At 41.2% G+C, this 22,031-nt stretch overlaps 1 protein-coding gene across 12 annotated transcripts in view; it reads right to left on the bottom strand.

Annotated features, from left to right (window-relative positions):
• Nucleotides 1-22,031, bottom strand: part of TCF4 (transcription factor 4) — a 335,412-nt gene that overhangs the window by 187,518 nt on the left and 125,863 nt on the right. The window lies entirely within an intron of this gene.

Consider the following 22,031-nt stretch of genomic DNA (forward strand, 5'->3'; position numbering starts at 1 on the left):
TGATGATGAATGCAGCTGTCGAAGCTCTCCGATGCATAATTAGCCATCAGAATGCCAGGAGCCGATCAGCATTTTTTGGGTGAAAAAAAACAAATTTCACTTCCACTCTCCCCCCATCCCAACACCACCCAACACACACACACACACACACACACACACACACCTCCCCCCCCCCCCGGATGACGACAGTCCTCAGGCCGGACTCTGGGGAAACTGAAAAAGGCTCCCTTAGAGAAAATTAATTTTTGCTTTAAAATTATTTTGTTTTTAGCAGATAACAGTCTTATATAATAGGAGCAGTTCTTAATAAAAAAAATCGTTATTCCAGCTTAATTAATGCCACGCTTAATTATAACACCATGATGTCAGCGGTTTTAATTAAGTATTGGCTCCGTTACAAAAAAAAAAAAAAAAACCACTCCTCGCTGCAGTAAGAGTCACAATACACAGATTTGTGCAAATCATTTCTGCAATTTTTTGGTCTTCCGTGGTTCATGAACTATTCAGATACTAACAGGCAGCATGAAAACTCCAGGCGCGCACACACGCTTGCGCAGGAGGGCGCAAACACGCACAGCACACCCACTCGCACGCACGCACACACACAAACCAAGCGAAGGGGGAAACCCGTGCTCTCCTACTACATTACTTGGATAGACTTTAGAGCTTACCTAGTTGACCACTTTTTTGAGCTAAAGTGTAAGTGAAGATGACAAAACATAGCTCATCCTCTCCCAGCCGCTGGGAACGGTGTTTATAAGTAAAAAAAGAAACACAACACAGAGCAGATGGGACCATTACACATGACCAAACCAATCAATCACAGATGAAGGGCCCAGGTGCAGCGCAGCCGTGCAACAACGCACCATTTCACAGTCTGTCAGACACACACACACGGTCGTTCATGAGTGACCCTCGTCGGCTCCCCCCGGACCTCATCTGGAGCGCTGCGCCCCTCTCGCCTGCCTAGGCTCCAACTGACGTCTTCATAATCGCCCTGTCTTCCTATCTGTTTTAGCTCCTGTGAAGAAGAGAGGATGGAGGGGGTGGCGAGAGGGGAGGAGGTGGGGGGAGAGAAGCAAGAATGGGGAAGGGAGATAAGCAAGGGGCTCACGCCGTGCCACTTAGGCAGAGTCCAGCCTTCTTCCCTCCAAACACCATCACAGTCACTTCTCTAACCATCATTAAGCTCATTAATTTTTAAGGGTGACTGCTTGGTTGCTGCACCCCAACTGTCTGCCATTAGATATAGAAATTTTGTTTCTGAGTTTCTTGCCTGCAAGGAGGAAAGGTGTGTGTAAGTCGACAGTCACAATTAGATCAAAATGTTAGAAATTAATTCATTAGACCTGGTTAGCAGTACATGTCATAGCCCCCCAAAACTAGTTCAAATAAAACCCTAGTTACTCAAATGCCCCTGAGGAGCCAACTCTGTCTCAACATTTTGTGTCTTAAGTAATTTCATGGCCTTTGGCATCCAATAACACAGACTTACCCAGGAATGACTGAACCCAAATGAAATTGTGTATTTGCAAGGGCCACAGGTTATCCTGGCGACACAATGAAATCCAAACTCAGACACAAGCACAGGTGACACACCCTGTTTTGACATCAGAATTCCTAATTCAGTCTGATATTGTGGCTCTGCACTTTCTTTTCTTTAATAAACAAAACACACCAACCAACTAACCAACAAAAAACTCAGCGGGGAAGGAAGTAATCAGAGAATTCAGAACAGAACGACAATATACACCACTGACGTGCACCTATCACCTTCGGAAAAAGTCTCATCACATAAGAAAAAAGAAAAGAAAAGAAAAAGACTGGTTTTATTGATTCAGTCTATTCTTTAATCATGCACTCCTTCTGAAGCCTAGGTAATTATTTATAACCAAGTTTTTGAGATCTGCTGATAGAGCACAAATATTATAAGCAACCAGCTCCACGGACTCAAAGAATTGGAAATGGATACTTCCCCAGCTCTAGGAGGACACTGCTTACCCAGCAATTGAATGCTCTCAACAATTTATGATTGATTTTTCCCATTTGGAGATGAGAAGAAGTATCAAAAGTCCCCAACCCCCCCCCCCCCAAAAAAACAGCTATATGACTGCAACCTAGCTTAAAGGATTCCTGTCCCAACATGCTCGTGACATTTTTAGGTTTTACTGAAAATTTTACACTGAGAACAAGAAAAAGCTAATCAAAAAAGGCCATGCAATCCAGCCCCTCTAAGGGTTAAGTCAAGTAGCATTTATATCATTTACGAGCAGTTTCAAGGTAATGGCACAAAAATAAAACAAAGAGTGCAGGCTGAGTTGGGATGGGGACATGTCCCACCTAAAGTCCGCATGCCGGTCCACTGACAGGCAGAGGCAAGTTCACAGAACACCGGGCAGATTGGATTCCTTGGAATGAAATCTTTGTCTCTTAGCATGGGCCCTGCCATTGACTCAAACATGTTCTCAACATGGTTTGATGGTTTACGTTTTCTCCTTCAAGGATTCAGTATGCCTCTCATCTCCTTACTATCTCATTTGTCCTTTGAAAACTTTTCAGTATTAAAGTAATGATGATGTGTCCTATGATTTTTTATGCTTAGTCCTTGTTAACAAAGACCCTCATCTCTGAACTCTGGAGGAAAAACAGAACATTTTAATAAAACTCTTACACAGATAGGCAGAAATGATCACCTTGTGTTTTGAACATTTTTCCCCCCCAAGGAACAGACTCTACACATTTGCATTAATAAATTTCTATTTTTCAAGCTCAACAGAAATTGCAGTACAAAAAGCAGATGTGTACATTGGATTCTTTCAAATTAAATTTCCAAAAAGCAGAGCCTATTCTAGCTCAAGATCAAAGAAACTAAAACATGATCTCCTCCCCCTTCCAATATAATTACAGAGATTTCATTTCTTCTGTTACAGTGAGCACAACAGGTAAGTCCTAAACCTGAAGGGTAATGATCAGGTGCAACAGCTCAGCTTTGCTGAGAAGCTGACTTGCTCTGCTCGGTGCCCCTGCTGTTCAAACTACCTCTCTACAGGAAGACGGGAGATGCCTAATGTTCCTCTCTACTTTGTTCTTGGAAATCTGTTTCCTCTTCGACATTGAGACCACACAGAACAGTTCTGCAGTAGACACAACCCTTCTAACAGCAGGTTATTCTAAAGGAGGGCCGTGTCCGTCCTAAAATGCACATCAAGAAAAGAATCTTGTTCGTAGGTGTCTTTTCCTGGTAGACTTCCTAAAAACCCTTTGGGAAGTAGATGGGGCATAAATAATAAATAAATGAGGACTGACACTGTCATGAAATGTCACGTCCTGGAAGTCCTGTGAAAGGATAAGGCCCTGGAGAGGGAGACAAAGTCACTGAAAACTGAGGTTCGAAAGAAATTCTGGTCCACTTTGGAATGATTAGCAAGATCTATTTCTTTGGGGGAATATATGTAAAGAGAGAACAAAATTTAATGTCAAAACCCACAAAAACAGGAAACTTTGGGAGAGAACACCCTCTAGGCTTAGACATCCTTGAGAGTGGCTGCATTCTACATATGCATTTCTATCTCCCTTTTAAAATTCCTGGTACCTCGTTTCATCCTGTGCTGCCCATAGGCATCTGTTCCCCTCTAATTATTTGCCATTTAGAAAAACTCTGCTTAAATTCCTTGTGCATCTGTCCCTTGCTTAGTGTATATTTGTGATGTTTAAATATGGTGCTTTATACCAGAGCAGCTCTGCATATAAGCACAAAAACCTCCCCACCCCAGGAAAATGGTTCAACATCCTCTCCCCAAAAATGCATATACAGTCAATTCAATATTACCAGGATGTAAGTATGCACTCCTATAGATATCACACACATACTCACTCACACACACACACACACACACACACACACACGCCCTCAGAGACTTAGCTATTGGTAAACAAATCTTCTAGTGCATCTTCCAACCAATGCCTTCCCAGTATAAATGCCAGCTTATAACAGGATGTTATAAAGGATGTTAAGAAATAACATCTTTTCCGAAATAAATACTTTTTCTTTTAAATAGCGAGGGCCTTACAGCCCCTGTATTTTGCTAGTCTATGAAATGGAATGATTGTGATGCATAGAACTATACTTATTTAAAAGATATCCTCTAGAGAATACAACAAATCAGAAAATGGAAAAATCAGACATACTCTGGTAACATCGAAAACCCCAAATCAAACAGGCTTCCTTCCTTCCTACATCTTCTCTTCCACATATGCCCTTCCCTTTGCCCATTCCTTCATCCTCCCATCCTTCTTTTTCCTCCTCCTCCCTTTACTCTCTCACCCTTAAAGAGGCACTTTACAAGGGGGAAACACTGGATTAGAAGCACAAAACCGGGGCTTTTAAATTTACTTTTGCTAATAACTAGTTGAGTCCCTGTTTCCTATCTAAATTGGCATAAATGATGGCTAAGTTGAGAAATAATTACTATTGCTATTAATGTCAATGGTAGTAGTAATAATAAAATGCCCTGGCTGGTGTGGCTCAGTGCAGTGAATGCCAACCTACAAACCAAAGGGTCTCTGGTTCGATTCCCGGTGGGGCACATGCAGGGGTTTATGGGCCATGTTCCCAGTAGGGGGTGCTCAAGAGGCAATTACACATTGATGTTTCCCTTTCTCACTCCCTTCCCCTTGCTAAAAATAAATAAAATATTTTAAAAGTAGTATTCATAATAATAACAGTAATCATTTACTGTGGCAAACACTTTGCAGTGGAGTGGGGTAATTAACAGCATGAATTTTAGAGTCAAAGTGCGTGGGTCTGAAGCCCAGATCTGCCCCTAATGAAGTGATGACCCTGGCAATATACAGAATTACTAGCTCCCAGTCTCCATCACCAATAAAATAGGACTAGCAATAACATCTACATTGTGTGTGCTTGTTTTTAGGAATAAATAAGCTAAGACCTTAAAGGTACTCAGAACATGCATGTATTTATTCTTTCATCTGTCTCCACCACAATATCACTTCCATGTACACAGGGAGTATCTTTTGTTCACTGCTATATCACACAGCCTCGAACAGTGCCTGGCACACGGTGTGGAGTTGGTAAGTCAGCAACTGTTTAGTGACTAATGGTAGATGGATAGACAAACATGCCTTGTTTTGTTAGTACCAATGATTCTAAGACTGAACTATTAAATACTTACTAGGTATAACTTATATGGCATTTTGCATGACCTCTGCTTCCACAAAACTAATAATTTATTACAGGAATGAAGCTAAGTCCAAACAACTGCTGTTATTAACCACAGAGAAAAAAATCCCGTTCTAAATATATATGATAAAAACTTTGCCAGGTCAGAGGAAAGATAACCTAGTTCTGGGGGACGAGGAGTGTGGGGTTTTCCTAGCCCCTGATCCGTCCATGTAAACTCTTGGAAAAACCTGTCACCTAAACCTGACAACTAAATTGTTACAGGCAGTTTACAGTGTTCAGTTCTCATCCCCCATGGCAAACAAAAAGACACACTATTCTTTTCTTTTTGAAAATTTGCTTGATGCCATTACATTTCTTTTTCTTCCTATTCCTTGGTCATTCATTCCCTTCCATTCACACCTTCAAAGACCTTCTGATGTTGAGAGGCTCTGGGTCCACCTGTTACTGGAGTCTCCATACCCAATCTCATACCTTCGAGGGGCATCTACATGCTGAAGACCCCTTTGAGTGCACACCTGTTGCTCAGATTTCTCTTGCTACAACTGCCTACTCGGTATCTCCACTTCAATGATTTAAAAGCACCTCAAACTTAACACCAAACTCAGGATCTTTTCCTTTTGCACTTAAGACATTTATGTACTGATGATCCCTGGACTTTTACAGAAATTGAAGAAGATATGAAATTAGATTTAGAAGAATCATCTATTCCCAGCTTCTGTGCTCGGTGTATGTATCTCATTTAATCTTCATTACACTGCTCTGAGGTAGGGAGCATTATATTCATTGTTAAGATGAGAATAGTAAGACTCAGAGAAACTGTTTCCATTTTATTACAGACCATGTATTTCAGGCTAGAAGTCGAAATTAAAAAGATGAATGTTTGTTGTCAGAAAACATTCATGTTGCCTTAGTTTGCGCCTTATATGCTAGAAGGACTTGTTACACTATGAACCTTCTGATTCGTAATGGACAGTTCTACCCAGGGGAAGAGGGAAAGTACAGAGCAACAGCTTAAGCAGATAAAAACAGACAATAAAAGGTAGAAAAACTTATATAAGAGGAATATAAATGGGGGGAAGTTAAAATCTAATTAAATAAGAAATGTAAAACATATTGATTAAAGATATCTTGTGAATAAAAAGCTACAATGATGGGCAATTTTTAAAATCGATAAATATATCCATAGTAAAAATAAGAAAACAAATACCACAAAAGGCTATCAGAGAGCATATAACTGAAACGAGCTTAGCACGAGTGTCCAAAGTGAACCATCACCTGGTAGCTGAATCTCTGACCCAGGCCAGGGCCACACCCAGTAACGCCAGGACCATGCATTTCACAGTCTTCTCCTCCATCTTTCCTTTGGGAGTCCCTGCAGAAGCTGCAAGTCCTGACATTTTTTTGCACAATATGAATGACCACACTTCGCAGCTGGGCTAAGTATGTACCCCTTCTTGGTAATAGGTGACGTATCTTGTCATCATGTTGCTCTCACTCAAGAAGAAAATTTCATCTCTTCCACGATAATTCTTGAAAATCCCATTTATCTGACTGGCTCATCAGTGATTTAGCCCCCATTCCCAAAACCTGCAGGTTCCACTGTTTCTTGACATGATCTATCACAGGCTATTAAAGCTTGGCCTGCTCACCTGCTCACAGGCAGGTGATGGCTGCCTGTCTGCTTGGAGTGAAGACCCCTGTGATTGGAATTCCTCTCTCTGCACTTGGCTGGCTGCAGTGTCCCAGACACAGGAAATCAGACATGTTGACCTTGAATGTTACTATATTATTCATATAATATTAATATTAGAACATTCATCGTCCTGTATTCACAGTTTTAGACCTTTGATCTCTCCAGCTGTCAAGGAAAAATAGTTCTCTGGCAGAGAGTAAAGTGGATCAAACGCTTATCTCCATCAATCTCAGACAGATCCTGTTGCATTTTCTGGCTCAGTAGAGAAAATTTCTCTCTTCCAGCACTTGCCATGCCAAACCGATCATGATTTGTTGTAGGTTAGTACCGTAGAGGAGGCGGAATGGTTAGGAAGGCTGTTCGTCTTCTGGCCTTTATCCAGGAACTGCAACCCCCGGCAAAGGGCAGAATTGCTAAGTTTTCCACCAGCGAACTGGGAAAGGCAGATTCTTAGAGCAAAAAACTGTCTGGGCTCACAAACCAGAAATGCCATGTGCTGGCCATGTAAATGTCCAGGACATCATCCTGGAGTAAAGGGGTCATCAACACACAACTGCTAAATGATCAAGCCAGAGGCCGAACCCCACTCTGCACCAAACTCCAAGCTCTTCCCAGGTCTATACTTACAAGGATAAAACAGGAAAGCAGGTAATGAAAGAAAAGAGTGGTGAGAGGAACAGAAAGAGTTCACTGACTCTGACATTGTGGATGTTGAGGGAGGTGGATTTCAAAAGACAAAAACACTAGGCTAGGAAAAAACAAGGAATGTGAAGTTGTGCTGCCTTAGAAGATGGCAAACTGCCTCTGAGTGCCTGTAATTTCGGGAAAGCTCTCGACTATCCCCTACTGAGGTGCTGGTTTGTAGGCCCGAAGTGTGTCCCAATTTCAACATGACCCCAAGAGACTTGAAGTAAGTGATGAATGAGAACGTGCTTTGACACTCAGTAAAAGAGTAGAAGATCCATCCTCACATTTATACGTACAGAGAAAGGAATCAGGGACAAAGGAATAATGAAAGAAAACAAAAAGGGGATAGTTTCGGGAGGAAGAGATTCCAGGACAAGAGTTACAGTAAGCTGAAAGACGAAAATGCTGAGAGCTGTCAAGGGGATAAAGCAGGAGCACGTTTTTTCTACACGTGAGAGAAGGAGCCAGCTGGAGGTTGGTGGCAGATGTTCCCAGATCAACTACCTCAAATCGAGCAACACATCTGAGAAGTCTGACATCTTTCCTAAAACTCTAGGACCCCTGCTTCACTGTGTTGCCACTTTCTTTTCTCCTCTGAGGACTACTGAATCCAATCACAGTGGTGAACTTGGACTGAACAGTGAAGATTTGGAGCAAAAAGACAGCCAGTGGTGGCTGATGACAAGAGAAAGAATGAGTTAGACTCTAGTCATCTTTACCAGCATCCTTTAAAAAGAATCAAAGTTAGGCCGGAGATACCAAGATGGTCTCCCAAGATCCAATACTTCTCTGTCTTCAGTACACCCTAATGTGACACTGATAGATCTTCAAAACTGCTCATGGACCATGGGACAGCCAAAGTCAAAGGGTCTTCCAAAAACATAGCAGCTAGAACACAGGTGGCAAACATAAGACCTGAGGGTGAATCCAGACCTCCACCTGGTTTTATCTGGCCCGGCACCTTGTTTCTGCCCAGCGGCAGCTCCGAGCTCTTGCTTAACTGTTAAGGAGTAGTTACCTATACACAGTCCTAAAATTACTTCGGCCCTTTGAAGGCAACCATGAGGTTGATGTGGCCCCTGGTGAAAATAAGTTTGACACTCCTGAGTAGAGAAAAAGGAGGGCGTGGCACACAGAAGGGCGGGGTGGCAGAGCTTGGGAAGTCAGTCCTTTGTGAAAGTCAACAGGGAAGTGAGATCAGACATTCAATTTCTGGCACTTAAAAATGATAATCTCATCAGCAACAGTGAACAAAACTTGTATTTATGTATTCTCTTAATCAGGTCAAGAAAGTGGCAGAGAGGAAGAGGAAACTGGGACCCACTGAAGACCCATCATGTATCAAATCTTGGGCCAGATACTCAAGACTTCCAAAACATTGTGAAATGGGCCTTGTTATCTCCGTCCTGCGCACAGAAAGAGGCCGGCCAGACGTCTCAGCGCTCGAGCCAGGATGCAAGCCGCATCCGAGTGAGTGCCGAAGCAGGGTCTCGCAAAAAGGAAACGGACAGGAAAACTGGATTAACAGTCTTTCCGAGAAATCCAGTACTGAGAATACGGGCTGCTGTCCTTCTGCCTGAAGTCTGTTTCTACGTTGTTCCTAAGTGCTTCAATGTTATTTTGCTTCAATTTGTTAAAGATGGTAAAAAATAAAGATACTTGGGTACAAACGCCTTCCTGAATTCCACAGAGGAGGCCAATTCCAGCCCAGGAGGGCAGTGGGCAACGGGTCCCCACCAGACGTGTGCCTTCCGGTGCAAAAGCCCTATGCTTACCAGCCTCACTTTTCCCTTAATAAAAAATGATGGTGATGTTATTTTCCCTTGACTTTTGTGACCCTTAACCTTTTGTCTTGTAAGGTTTTTTCTTTAGTATTGTAGCTTCACAGGGTGCTAAAATGTAAAAAAATAAAGTCAGAAAGTCCAGCAGTCATAGTGCGGCTCCTCCACCCCCACTTTTGGTTACACACAGCCTTCCCCCTCACATTTACGTGCAACACTCTTTCCTGCCCAATCTGCCTGCACTGTCAGGGAAGCAGCGTCAGGCCTGCTGGCTTAGGTCACACGCTTCAGGGGCTGACAGAACTGTCCCACACATACCACTAACCAATAAACGGCCCATGCGTCAAAACTCTTCCAACCTCTCTGTCCCCCACTTTGCTTATTCATAAAATGAGAAATAAATATTCCCCATGGACTGCAATAAGATAAAACATGAAATTACAGCACAATGGCGGGCACATAGTAAGAGCAAATCACTAGTGCCTGTTGTCACCACATTAGGATACTGATCAACATTTATGGACATTAGCAGAAAGCACTATGGATGCTTTTAGACAAAGGTCCCTGTCATTATTTACAATTTAATACTGAGGGAGCATGGATTTAACCTGCTCTGTGTGAACAAGTCAGCTATATATTTGTATCACAGATACAATGATTGGGCCTTAATCTGGGTTGTTTTGGAAATGCATGCCTTTGGTGACATGGGAAAAGAAAGAGAACAGTAAACCTAAGATTGACTGTTTCTCCAAATACATCCAATTGTGTGTGCTGTTGATGACGGTAACGTCTGTGCAAGAAACCCCACACGTTTTCAACTGCGCGTACTTGTATTATGTTAAAAGCAAAATATATATCACCTCTGTGATTCCCGAGGCTTTTGCTTTGCTATTATATTTTAGTTCCAAACAAGCTTCCTTGCTTTACGACCTCTTCCCTCTGCACCACTCTCTCTGCTTGGGTCCCTTATGTGCCCAATCATCCACGCTCGTGACACTGACAGGGCCATTTCCTCTTCAGCTGTTACCCTTGAGTAGTTTTCCAGTCCTTTATAGGCTAACATTCACAGGCATAATTCCTACCCACTTGCAACTTTTATTCTAAAGGAAATAAAACAAATCAGGCTAAGATTGCTGGAGTAAAATAAGTTTTCAAATACCTCGTGCACATCGAATATTTTCATTCAATTGCTCTTACAACTGTAGGGCAAACTCAAACAAATCTTTCTTCACTCACTTTGCTCAGCTACATTTCTCCTTCTGCTTCTATACACTGACTTCTAGTATTCTCTTTGCTCCTTATTAATTCTACCAGAAAAGTATTCACCACACTAAAACTTACTAAATTACAATCATTAATTTTGAGTGACAAGCAAATGTCTAGTTTCCATCACTGTGTAGGGTATTTGTTTGTTTGCATGGTAAAAAAAAAAAATCAAGTATTTTTTTCTGTTTAGTAATATTGTCAAGATGCTACACGGAAGAATTCTAGTTCTGGTGATGAGTTTCAGAAACAGGAAGAACCCCCCTTAGCAGTCATCTCTCAAGTCTGCTCATCTAACATTACAGATAAGCCCTCTCCTCTAAAGGTGCATCTGTGTAATGAATTAGAAATACTGATTAGAGTGGACTTCTGTAATTTCACTTTAATACAATATGCTTATTGCTTAGCCCAATGTTGGGCACAGAGTGATCAATAAATATAAATTATAGGTAGCCATCAGACTGGAAATGGAAATGATTGCAAAGTTATTTTTATTAAATAGTCTTTTATTTGGCTCAATGATGTTGGCAAATGCTGACACTAACCATTTGGACTACACATGCTTCTGGCCTGTTTTCAAAACCACCAGCAACATGTTGATCAGCTGTCTCTCCCCACCTGAATAAAAGCTCCCCAAGGGCAAGCGTTCTTTTCTGCATTGTTTCCTGATGTGTCCAATACGCCTGGTACATAACACAGTCAGTGCTGAGCACATAACTCCTGCATGAGTGACGTGGTGAATACAGCTTATAAGACTCGGAATGGCTGGCTCTTGCAGCCTCGCACTCTCCATCTTCCAGCACACTGAAAGAAATGCCTAGCCCTTCCCCCTACTCTGCAGATGCACCTCCCGAGGTCTCAGAATCTCTTCTATTTTGTTACTACACCAGCTCCCTTTGCCTGACAATTTTCTCCAGATCATTCAGAACTGAACGTAGATGTCAACCTCCCCAACTTTCTCTGGGCTGTGTTGTGTCCTTCCCTGCTAGAGCTACCACAGAGCCCCGTGTTTCTCTTGACCAGTTTACTTCCTGTGTCTTCCAGATGATAGAAAGCCAATTGCAAGCACATGGCATTCAACTGCATTCCCAAGCACCAGGCCATGCCAGGTGTTTGGCACAAAACTGATGTTCAATAAATATTTTATGAATGGAATTAATGAATGACTTACAGACTGAATACAAACATATGAAAGAACCACAAGAATCACATTTCTATACCCAGAGAAACTAGTTCCAATCAGTACATATAATGCAAGTCAAATAAACTTACAAACAATATAAAATTCAATCAAGCAATGTGTTGTTAATCCTTCCTTAACTTGTAGGTATTCTCAGCCTATTGACAGTGGAAATAAAACTTCACCAATCAAGAGTCTATGGTTAGAAAAGAAATGCATGGGGAAAGAAATACTTATTAATATCTTGGGAAATAATATCACTTGATTATTGACTTAAGCCCTTTATCCATTCGAATAGAAGAATTTTAAGTCTCTCTAAAAGTTACATTTTCAACATGCCAAAAATTCTAAATAAAGAAAGGTGTTAATAATTTCAGTGGCAAAATGGAATATACTATTATCCATTTTGTGCAAAGATAAGTAAATACCTAAATTCCATACATATTCTTAAACTTCAGGCCACGTATTACAAAACACATAGACGTCCTTAACTGACTTTCTCCCTGCACTTTAATTTTATTAAGTTAAATATACAGAATTCTACAGAAGCAAAAAAGTATCTACTACCGTGGCAACGTGTCACCTGGAGCCTCACATGAACAGCTAGGAAATGACACCAATAAGCAGCCTGGGTTCAGCTCTGCATCCATAACATGATCAAACCATTACACGTATGAAAAACCCAAATCAGACAAAAACAGCACTATCACTCCAGAGGTGATAGGACATAACAAAATATCCTTAATCATCTACCTCATTAATCCACAGATTATGGAAGAAATCTCATAAAGTCAAGCTATGGCAACTTGAGGGTTATGTTCCTTTATTGAACAACTAGTCTTAAAAAATACTTCATTGCGGACAACAGGTTGTGCATGACAGCTGAATTAATATTTCAAAGCCTAGCAAAATCACCCAAGTGCTTGATAAAAATATACCTGCCTACAATCAACTCGAGGCTAATTTCATAGCATTCTCTAATACATCTGCATAAGGCAAAGACCGCCTCTTTAATATTATTTAATCTTAGCTGTATATTATTAAAAATAACAAATACATGTACTTTGGGAAATATTCATAGTACAATTTTTCTTTAATTTGGCTTGTTTTTCTTCTAAATTAGTAAAAATACATTAACAATTTTCCTGCAATACAAAAAATGTCATTTCTACTGTGTATACATAATGTTTAACTGTGAATCTACAACAACACACATCTGTCACTCATATCACTATTATAGAGACAAACCTTTAGGGTCATTAGATTAAGCCTATTGACTTGAAGGACAAATAAAAAATACAAATGATTTCAGACCTTTCTGGAATTATGCACAATTTTAATGCATTAAGATTATTCATGTTCTTTGACCTAAAAATGTATGAATTTATACCATAAAAATACCTTGATGGTAAATAGTTAGGTGCTAAATAGGTGATGACTCACTTGTACTGAGAGAAGATGACATAGACAAGTTTAAAAATAAGTATCAGATCAAGAAACACGAACAGTCTGAAAACTAGAATGACAGCTCTTTGAAGCGATGCGTGGGGAAGAGATTCTCCAACCTGGCAGGACATCAGCATCACCAAATGCACAGTTATAGCTGATGCTCAGAAGCCAGCCCACACCTCCAAACACAGCATGTCTGTAAGTAGAGCCCAGGCACCTGTATTAGGTGAATGGCCCAGAGGTAACTCAGAGTTACAGCGAGAAAGGGTGAAGATCTACAAGACTTGTCTTATTTACTTAAAGGGTTCAAGGACCATGGGCTGACAGCTGAAGAATGTTATTCATCAGATACGCTTTTTTATCAAATATACAAGGGCATTAGGAAATAGTGGGATAAAACGACCTGTAAAGTAAATATAGGCCAAGATATAACAAAGCTTCTTTCTGGTATTCTCAGCCTGGCTCTTGTTGCAACAGCACTAGCAGGTGGGGTTGGGGGCTGCTGTTTGTACTTGTCCCATTCTCATTAGTTTCCCTCCAGAAGATGGGAAGCTCACTCAAGTCTGACAGTCCCCAAACCAATGAGCTATTTCCAGTGCAACAACCAATCAAACTGAAACTGGCTCTATACAAAAAAAGATGAAAAAATGACCAAAGAAATAGTGATGCAGCTTAGTTGATCCTTTATTTCAGATGAAGTTCGGTAAACCAGCTTTCAGAGATGCTTCAACACAGAACAATTACACAAGAGCTCACATAGGTCTGTTCCAACCAAAGGTCATCACCTAGAGTCCCAGTAAGAAAGATGGCTCTGGAGGTTAATTTTATTTAGAAGATCTCTGGATGTGAGAAAAAGGTGCTGTAGAACAGAACTAGTAGGTGACTGTGTCTCTGTCCTTCTCCTGCATGTCCCTGAAACAGCCCTCATATTCTGCTCTTAGGTGGCAGCTAAAACATGATCAGAAGGTGGAAAAGAACTGACCACAGCGAAGCCCTCCTCACAATAAGGTTCGCATTAATGCCTTAAAGTAATCTCTGAACACGAAGGGAAGAAAGATTAATTCTGGGAAGAGAATTGGGAAGGTCTTTTTAGTAAGTCAGGTGGACTGGGCCCTAACATTCACGGAGGCAGAGAGCGGGAAACTGGGCAGTCCGAAGGCAGGTGCTGGCAGGTGTGTGCGCGCACACAAGCCCCCCCCCAGGAGGTGGAGCACCTGGAGAAAGGAGAATGCACACCTGAAGGTACAGCGTCTCACAGGCCCAAGGCAAGAACTCTGTGAATCTCAGAACAGCAGTAGGCGGTCCAGGGTTCCTAAATTCATTCAATGGCAGCTCATAGGGAACAACAAGCAAGAAGCCTGGTTTGGAACCCGGGGGAGACCAGTGAGCAGACAGGGAAAGCCACATGTGAGGGCTAGAAAAAGGAAGCAGGTGCCTGCACTGAGCAGAGCCCAGCAAACAGCGCCAGCCAAGAGAGGCAGCCACTCTTCTCCAGACACTTTTCACCAAGAAGCTGGTCAAAAATAAGGCCAGGAACGATAACAAAATTGATCAGTGGCTTTTTCTTTACCTAGTATGAGGTAGGGTTGTTTATAGGAGTAAGAGAGAAGGAACTTCAAATAGCGTATGGCACGTTTTTTCCAGTGCTGTGGTTCAGGATCTAGCACATGGTCTGACACTTAAGAAATATCCACCAAATACCGGCTAAATCAGCAACTCACTGACTATCCTGGAAAAAAAAATAACAAAACTTAATGAACACTTAACAAATATCTGATAAACATTAAACATGGGGCACAGTGGGGTGATTTTTAGATTGGGAACTTGGGGGACCCAAATTGTGTTTTAGTTATTCAAAGGCCACTGAAGATAATTTTTTAAGTATACTAGCTCCTTCCATTTAAAGGTAAATTTCAAAGGTCACAGTCTAATGAATTAACTAGATAAAACAAAGCCACAAAACTATTTCCGACCATACTAAAAAACACGGTTGTTTTTCTTCTCCTTCCCAGCTTCTTCATTCTTACTTTTTCAAGATTTTTGGGTGACAACTGCTAAAATTTTAGGGTTTTATAAATTTTCCTTTCTCACCCGTGCTCACCTGTTTTGGCATGATTCTGATTTATTTTATATTTCTTCACTCTCCCTTGGGAAATTTATGCCTGGTTCTGGCATCTGTCTCCCATCCTCTTTTGTGAACACTGAGGTGAGAAATTCATTTATTTTACCACAGTCTTCATTGCCTGTCCATAAATCACCCTTTCTATGTCTTCGGGGCTTAACAAACCACTTTTCAGGTTTCTGTTCTTCAGGTGCTTTCAGAGATAACTCATTATTATCTACCATCATCTCATAGGTGGTCTTTCTTCCTTCTTCCACTCTTAATTTTGGGATGCTTTTAATATTTTTGACATTTATAATATCCTCCTCTATAGCACTCAATGTCAACTGTTCTCTTTCTTAATAAATAATTGCTTGTGCTTATCAGTTTCCAATCCTGTTCTCCTGATAATTGGAATATCCTGATAGTGTGTTTATTCTTACAAAGCCTAACTTTTGGGCATCTGCTTACTGAATTTATCTCTAAATGTGCAAGCCTCATCCACTCCAGGTGCTTCTTCTTTCACTACTTACCCACTTTGTTCTCACTCAGCTTCGCAGGGTCTAAGTTCAAGGCTGACTTTTAAATTTTGCTTCTGGGGACAGAAAGGCTGCAGTTCTGCCTACAGGCATTCTGCATTTTTCAGTGTTTACATTAATAGCCCAGATAATATTTCCTATGTTTAAGAGCATCATCTGATGACCAAATCTAGTGCAAAACCCATTAGATCCCAACTCCTACAAGTGTTGCAAATTTGCATAACCAAATCAAGCCTCCCTGCTCCTCCTTTTCCTAGTTCAACCGCGGACTTGCTCAGCCGTCTGGCTGGGTCGTCATCACGCTCCTAAAATACTCTCCAATTCTACACTTCCAATCATATCCTTTGTTTCACATAAAACTTAATCAAGAGTAGTTTTATGTAAGTTTCCTTGTACATAATGATTGATAAATAGCTTAAGCTACATTCAGTACATTCCCAACCATTATTTTTCTTTCTGCATCAAACACAGATAAATCACATTTTATCTGTGTCATTATATTTCCATTATATCCATATTCCAGTGGTCCTTCCGACCTGATAGACAGAATGTAGCTCTTTTTCCACTGAAATATGTATAACCTTTGATCACTAGCCAGTGTTTAGCTTGCACCTGTAATTTCAAGTAAGATATACTTCTAAACTTAAACAAATATTAATGAATACTAAGAAGTTCCCTAGTTTTCTAACCAGTGCTTATCATGCCCAGGTATTGCATATGGTGTATGTGTTAGAATTTCTCAAATATAAACTATACAAAACAGAATAGCTTGAGCTATCTGGTAGACACCAGCTGATAAATATGATAAAAGTCCAAAGTAGAAGGATGCTGCCTCTCCAATGTGGAGCACACTAAGAGAGCTCCGTAATAACCTGGAGTAATGCAGCCTCCAACCAGTAGACACTGCTCTGCAGTGCATAACATGGTGTGAGTTTATGTGCAGCCCCTTTATTTTAAAAAAACCATCACACCCATTTTAAATAAGTGGGAGTTTGCCCAAATAGAAAGTGACTTTCCTAGGATCACGAAGATTCATGGTGATCTGGTCTAATTGGTAATGCTTTTAAGCACCACATTTAACTGGATTTTCTTACAGCTCTAAATGTTTCTCCACTGACACAACTTAGCAGGCAATGTATTTATAAAACTATAATAGCCTGAAAAGAATTAACAATGAACAATGCACAAAATAGTCAATTACAGGCTTAAACTTTAAACAAGCACTTACAATGAAGATTAAAAAAAAACTATCTTGGCTATTGGGTCATTTTCCGGGCTACTAACTGCTAAACCATGTGCAGAACATGCCTCCAATTTAACCACCAGATTTTCTGAAAAGGGAGACAGCTCTGCTCTCTCTGCAGGCAGAACCAAGTTGCTCTTCAATTTGATTTTTAAAACAAAGCAGTTCTACAGAAAACCAATAAGCTGTTTGCTACGGGTGATCTGAAAAAAGAAAAAAGGGGAAGTAGGTTTTATTTGAAGACCTTCGTTTGTCTATGAAACTGAAAGATATACCCTGACTTTGGTTTAGAAAGGGTAGTAGCTGAATAAACGCTACACCCTCATCAGTTTCTGAGGAGCAGCAGCCACTGGTCCAGGCCCCGTGGAGACTCAGCAAAGCCAGTGGGTGCCAATGCGAGACACATGTAGAAAGTCACGACGCTTTTTAAAAGCCACAGAGAAAATCGGAATGTTCCCTGTTTAATAAACCACCTCTCAGGCCTTACAAATAACCAGGTACAGTGAAATCTGAAGGTTTCACTTTCAGAAAGGCTGCTTTTCCCGATGGCACCAAACCAAAACCTGCACATGAGGAAATAGCTAGAACAGAAGCCAGGTGCACAGAGGGACATTTGAGGCCCGAGTCTACAGAAGATCTCTACACTGGTGTGAGGAACCATTATGGGATGGCCTTTGTAATGTACCATTCATACTTTTGTGGCTATGACCAAACAGAGGAAGTCAAAGTTTGGTCCAGAAAGAAGTCCACAGCTGCAAACTATGTGCTAAGGATATCCCTGATGACTAGTCAGCATTGTGACATTTAGTATGAAAACAAGTCAGTTTGACTTAACCTTGGCTTGGTCAGCTGAGAATACCTCGTATGAGGGCCCAATGCTTAGGTATATAACAGGTTGCTGGGTGTTCATCCATCCTCTTTCTTTGAGTCAGGCTAGTTATCAGTGATGGACTACAGTGGGATGTCAATCTTAAAACTTCTGGGGAGTTCTCACATGACTATCCAAGAATCTTATTTCAACACAAGAACCGTGTTCCTGAAAAGTTGTTATGATTCTATTCTTCACAGACTAAATCCCTCTGTAAAGGAAATAATTACCACTCAATTTGTCTTCAGTATTAACCCAAACTTTCACATAACTATCATCACCTATAATTTAACATCTGACTTGCCTCGTAATGTTCTGTCTTAAAACTAGGTGTGGGACTTTCCTCCAGGTAATTTTAAGACTTTTGTTGTTGTTGTTTGTTGAGTTCTTTTCTTGCAAGGCCCAAAAAGGAGCCAGTTAATAACTATCAATCAACAGCAACTTTATTCATCATAGTATCCTATTTATCGCCTGATAAATTTGGCTACTCAATCACACAACTCTAAAGCAAAAATCACATTTGCTTCTCCATTCATCACAGAACCATTTGTCTTAAGGTTTTTTTCCTCCAGGGGGCAGAACGCTAACAATAAAGAGCAGTTTCACTGTAGTGGAAATGGCCCCATTAACTGCCCACACCCACTGCGACAGTCAGAGTGAACTGGACTGGGTAGTCGTGGGGAGCTCTAGGCACACGTCCCCGCCGCCCATGTACGTTATCTCATTTATTTTACCCAGCCATACTCCCAGGGAGACTTTAGAATTATCAATACTTAGGTGAAGAAAATAGGTGGAAAAATTAGAGTTAGCAGTTGAACACAAGAATGCCCACCACTAAGCACCACACTACCTTGCCTCCAATATTGACAGAGGGAAAGGGTAGATTCAGGGCACATTTGCAGGCCAAATCCAATGAGAAGAAATCTAGTAAGTAGAAAATAAATTCCCATTGTACACAAGGACATAGAAGGTCTGTTATCACTGTTACTACTAAAGACAATGATTTTAGTGAACTGCAAGCTCAATTTTTAGACAATGCTAAAACATGGGCATGTAAATGGCATCTTAGGCTGCATTAATAATAGGCATCAAGCAAACCCACTAGTGACTGATCTAGACCTGGAACACTGAGGCAAGTCCTGGATTCACCGCTTGCAGAGGAACGGAAACTAACTAGGACCCCTGGAAAGGACATTGGCCAGGAACACGAGGTGTGGTGAAACACCATTCAATGATACGTTCAATGTTTTCCAATGACACTTTTGCAGGAAGTGAGGATTATCATCGTGGGAAAAGCACGGAAAGAGAGACAACACACAATCCTCTGTAGCTTCCGAGGGAAGGAACTAGGATCCCGGGCTGCCAGCTACAGAACTGAGGCCTTTATGGAAGTCTGAGCTGCCACAGTGCAGTGAACCGCCCTGTCAGTAGCGGCTCCTCTAGTGCAGAGAATGACCAGGCAGGGAAGCAAGTGCTGCTGGAGATCCATCACTCGCACAGCAGTCACAGTGTCATCTGCACATCAACAACTCTGCCAGGGCCTCATCTAGAAGGACTCCTACACTGGAGGAAAAGCTGAGGTAAATCAGAAAGACCAAGAAGCCCTCTAAGTTCCATTCCACTTCCAAGGATCTATGATGTCTTCCCAATATGGTGGATAAATGCGTGCTCTGAAAAAAAGTTTCATTCTAACCTACTTTGGAGGGAGGGAGGGAGGTGGGAGGGAAGGAGGGAAGGAGGGAGGGAGGGACGGAGGGAGAAAGGGGCTGAGGGAGGGAAGAAGACAAAAGGAAAGAAAGAACTTACAAATAGCATAAGGGACGACAGACTAATTATAACATGAAAACAATTATGTGATCAAATCAAGAATTATTCAGTTTTCTTTAAAATGACAAATTTGTAGGTGGGGAAAGATAAGACAGAGGCTTTTCCTTCCATTTAACATCTTTAAAGAGCAAAAATAATTAAGCAGAAAACAAGTTCATTTTTCTCTCTTGTTGTTATCCAGTCCCATGACCCCAACTACCAAATACGGAGTGCTGTGTGCCAAGTCTGCAGCTGAGACATCTCAAAACCTCATCATGTCCAAAACTGAATTTACCATCTTAATGCTCCATACCCTTACTGCTCCTCCCATATTATGTATCTTAGTAAATGGTACCACCAACTACCAGGTGGCTCAAGCCAGAAACCAAGAATAACCCCCTCCCCTATCCATAAATTATCAAATTTACCCATTTCCTTCAGTGGAATGTCACTCAAATCTATGTCCTCCTCTCTCTGACTCAGTCCAATTTCTCATCATGCCATCTTGTAATCGCTTTAATCACCTCCTGAGTAATCGCCTTGCTTCTCATGTTGCCTCCTATTCACACTTTGCCGATTGTTTTAAGGCATAAATCTGATCGTGTTATTCCACTATTTTAAAAATCCTTGAGTGGTTCACCACATGTTTCAGTAAAAATCCAATTTCCTCCCACTACCATATAAGAAAGATCCTTACTTTTTCAGAGGCTGGGATTCTAATCCAGCTTCCCCTGGCACCCCTTCCTCTATGGATCTGTATGTCAGCCTTATGAATCTACTTCAGTTCCAGACTTCCTGTAATATTGTCTAGCTCTCTCAACTGGAAATTTTCTTTTTCCCAGAATAGTTCTAACTCACCCTTTAAGGCTCAGCTCATTCATTATCACTTATAACAAAATTCATGTTGATTTATCCAATGAGCATTCCCAAGCCCCTGCTCTCTTGCCTGCCTCTTGAATCACAGGGCCAGCTAATGCTGTAAAAGTGCATTTTATCAGCTTCCCTTGCAGCTATGAGTAGACTTCTGTTAGAGATTTGGCCAATAAATTGTTAGCAGAATTCTGCTCAAGGTCATGGAAACTTGATTTTTGTCTTTTCCTAATGAAATGGGATAAATGTAGGTATGGGCATAGCTCTCCTTTCTTCCTCTCCTGCTTTCTATCATGAACTCTGATGTGGTGTTGGGGTATCAGCAAACATCTTACAAGAAATTCCAGATGAGAGACAAAGCTAAAGAATGAAAATCAGCACATTGCGGAGGACATAAAGGTAGGATGGCAACACTGATGTGCTGAATTCACACAGGTGAACTGCTACCTCCAGACATTCCCTTAAGTAAGGAGAAAAACTATTTTAAATTGACTAACCTAGTGTCATCAGGTATTGTATTAGCTGCAGCTGAGCACATGCTTCACTGAGACTGCACCTCCAGGAATCCTTTCATTTTCTCTACAAGTGAAGCAGTGCAGGGTGGTTAGGGTTTGAGTTCAGCAGACGGAGGTTTGAACCTGGACTCTGCTACACAACACCAAACAGGTGGCCTGACCTGTCTGATCTTCAACTGCCCGCCTTTCCGAAATTGGAATGACAATGCTTAACAAAGAGGTTTACTGTAAGAAGCAAACAAGATGATACGCATAGAGTACTTACCAGATGCCTAGTACTCAATGCACACCAAAACATTTCAACCGTCATTGTGTGATAGCCCAGGCATATAATCCAACAGCCTCCTGTGTACACAGTGATTGCCATATTTTTCGGACTACAAGGCACACCCCAACCCCAACCCCCAAATTTGGGAGGAATAATGGTCGTTAATGCTGCTGTTGAGTGCTGTTTACATTTACATTGGTGAAATATTATGTTATTTATCTTATTAGTTACTTTACCACATTTTTTGCTTCAAAAATTTTTTTTCCTATTTTTCTCCTCGAAAATCTAGGTGCATCTTATGGTCTGAAAAATGCATTATTTCCCTAATGCCCGGATTTATAATTATCTCATACCAATCCAATTCCTTCCATAGACCATGGGCCACGCTGAAGGCAAGAAAAGGAGCACAGCACTGCCTAGTGCCTAACGTGGAGCCTGTGTGACACAGGCTTTCCTCCAGTGTTGGTTGGATGGACGAATGAATGAACCAAAGACTAATTTGGGTGTCGAAGTTTATTATTTGGTTAGCTCCCAGTACAAATAAAATTCATATGGATGGTTTAAA

This window comes from Artibeus jamaicensis, unplaced genomic scaffold, assembly GCF_021234435.1.
Source record: "Artibeus jamaicensis isolate MK-2021 breed Jamaican fruit bat unplaced genomic scaffold, CSHL_Jam_final contig_354, whole genome shotgun sequence".
Classification (NCBI taxonomy): domain Eukaryota; kingdom Metazoa; phylum Chordata; class Mammalia; order Chiroptera; family Phyllostomidae; genus Artibeus; species Artibeus jamaicensis.